Here is a 3,207-nt window from a genome sequence, read left to right as displayed (position 1 = left end):
CACTACACTACCCCTAACTCTGCTTCTGCTCCCCGCACACTCTACACAGTACCCCTAACCATGCTCCCGCTCCATGCACACAACACACTACCCCTAACCCTGCTACTGCTCCCCACACACTACACTAACCCTAACCCTGCTCCCACTCCCAGTACACACTACACTACCGCTAACCCTGCTCCCACTCCACTCACACACTACACTACCCCTAACCATGCTACTGCTCCCCACACACACTACACTACCCCTAACCCTCCTCCCACTCCCCGCACACACTACACTACCCCTAACCATGCTACTGCTCCCCACACCCTACACTACCCCTAACCTTGCTCCCACTCCCCGCACACACTACACTACCCCTAACTCTGCTCCTGGTCCCCACACACTCTTCACTACCCATAACCCTGCTGCCGCTCCCCGCTACACTACACTACCCCTAACCCAGCTCCCTCTCCCCGCACACACTACACTACCCCTAACTCTGCTCCTGCTCCACACACACACTACACTACCCCTAACCCTGCTGCCACTCCCCGTACACATTACACTACCCCTAACCCTGCTGCCACTCCCCGCACACACTACACTACCCCTAGCCCTGCTGCCTCTCCCCGTACACACTACACTACCCCTAACCCTGCTGCCACTCCCCGCACACCCTGCACTACCCCTAATGCAGATGCTGCTTCCCACATGCACTACATTACCCCTAACCATTCTCCCACTCCCCATACACACTACCCTACCCCTATCCATGCTCCTGCTCCCCGCACACAATACACTACCCCTAATCCTGCTGTCGCTCCCCTCACACACTACATTACCCCTAACCTTGATCCCACTCCCCGCAAGCACTACACTACCCCTAACCCTCCTCCCACTCCCCGCACTTATCTGGTTTCGTTATTAACATCAAATCCTGACCAATATTCATTTATATATTTTTCTTAAATTTAATAATGCCGTGTAGTACTGTTTCCATGAGTCAACATTAAGTAAATTAATTGATTATAGTAGGGACGGTTTGTGTTGCTATGTTTTCTTTATAGACACTAAACCAGCCCTCAGATGTGTTATTTACTGCGCTATTGGAACATTATTTCCGCAGTTGGCATTGGAGGATTACTCTGTCTATCAGAGCATCCTATCCAATCATGAGATGGCCGGTGGGATTTATTTCCGGCCACAACATCAACACGTGAGCCCTCTTGACAAAGTCTCTCAGGCGAAACGTGCGTCGGGGGCCGGGAGTCCCTGTGCACACAGGCACTCTGGATCACACGGACGGCAGCTCAGGCATTATTTTTCTCTTCCTCTCCCCGCTGATTGCGCTACCAGGTATTTTCTGTACTATCCTCCTTTCACCAGACTCTCATCAGTTGCCAGCTATGTTGTTCCCACCCTGCAATACTGCGGCAACAGGGGGATCCCACTGCCTGCACTGACAGCAGAGAGAGTGCTTTCTATATTTCACTGTGCTTTGGGACGGGGACTCTCATTCCCAGTCCTATTCTTATGTAAGGCTGGCAATAGGAGATCCACAATTCCCTGTAAATGCACAGATACTTTCTTTTCAATTTCCTGCAATCTGCCATGGGGATGATTTTTGAATAATGAGGGATGCCTCAGATTTTCTGTCAATTACCAAACTGTCAGGTCCGTGTTATCACTGCATTCATTGAAATAGGCAATGATTTATGTATTAATTATTGACATTTATATTTAAATGTATTTTTATTATCGCCTTCTACACTCTTTTTAACTAATATAGAGGGTTGTCTCATCATGTCCTTGTGATACACACACGTATGCACTTTTGCACTTTGTATTGATGCACCTATAGTATTAACAATGCATGATATGAGAAATGGTCATTGTTCATGCATGCAGTGAATATTCTGATTTAATAACTGTTTGACAAATTTGTTTCATATTCTTTTCATATTTATATTAATTTAAATGACATTGTTGTGTTTACGTTTTTTCTACAACATCTACTTGACTTGTGTAGGTTTGCATTTTTGCACTGTACATCAATCATAGTGGTACCACAAAGTTATAGCATGGGAATAATTAGTGATCATATACACAATGAAGATATTGATTGGATGAATTGTTTTATACCAAACTTATATTTTTTCATTGTTATTCACATGTGTATCAACACTTAGGAATTTTTTGCTGCTATTTTTAGGATATTTTTGCGCTTAGCACTTTGACATTTCATTTATTGTTAATCTATATATCAATGGTATCTTTCAGATATATGTGTATTAATTTTTGCTGCTATTTCTAGGACATTCTTGATTGCACTAACACTTTGATTTGTTTGCTGCTAATTCGAATGGGTATGGTATCTCTTAAATACATAAATGATATATGATTGCATACCTTCCTATTTCTCATACTAGGTGTGATCACACTCTAGTTTCTTTGGTTTAAACATGATGACCATATGATGTGTTTTTTTGTACAAAGAATGTTTAATTTATTCAATTAAAAGTTACATTTTAATATATGTGACACAGTGTGCCTCAATCAAAGGAGTTACTTTTCTCTTTTATCCCTTGTACTCAGTTTTTTACTCCTTGAGAGCACCTCTGTCAGACATAACCATTGCATCATGTGATTATATTTTCTATAATTTAGAGAACACATTGTCTGTATTTACTTGTGCTGCGTTCCCCTTTTCCCCATCATCCCTTACCCCTGTTTATTGTATTGTTTTTTTTGCTTCCCTGATATATGTACAGATGTGTCCTCATCCTCATACACCTGTGCTCAAATCATGCCACGGACCTTGCGACTTAGCCACACTACACATCTTTTTCTTTGAATATGCAACATAATGGCATCACTTAATGGCTTACTAATCTATTGACCACATTTGTTAGTTCATGGTAACACATCTGCCTGTGAGTATATAAAATGCTGATTTTATACCTTTTATATACTATAATTATGGCAAGCATGTGCATGTCATAACTGCTAATTTGATAGATACATATTTATAATTATTATTATTATTATTATTCATTTATTTATATGGCACTACAAGGGTTCTGCAGCACCTAACAAAGTACATAAACAAATGAGCGAACAAGAAACCAGTGACTTATAGTACATAACAATGCAGGACAAGGACATGGTTATACACATTGCACCATTAGCGATCATAACACTCAAAATAAGCAGCAGCAGCAA

The sequence above is a fragment of the Taudactylus pleione genome, unplaced genomic scaffold (assembly GCF_031769625.1).
Source record: "Taudactylus pleione unplaced genomic scaffold, aTauple2 ptg001009l, whole genome shotgun sequence".
In the NCBI taxonomy this organism is placed as follows: Eukaryota; Metazoa; Chordata; class Amphibia; order Anura; family Myobatrachidae; genus Taudactylus; species Taudactylus pleione.
This window is presented reverse-complemented; position numbering follows the sequence as displayed.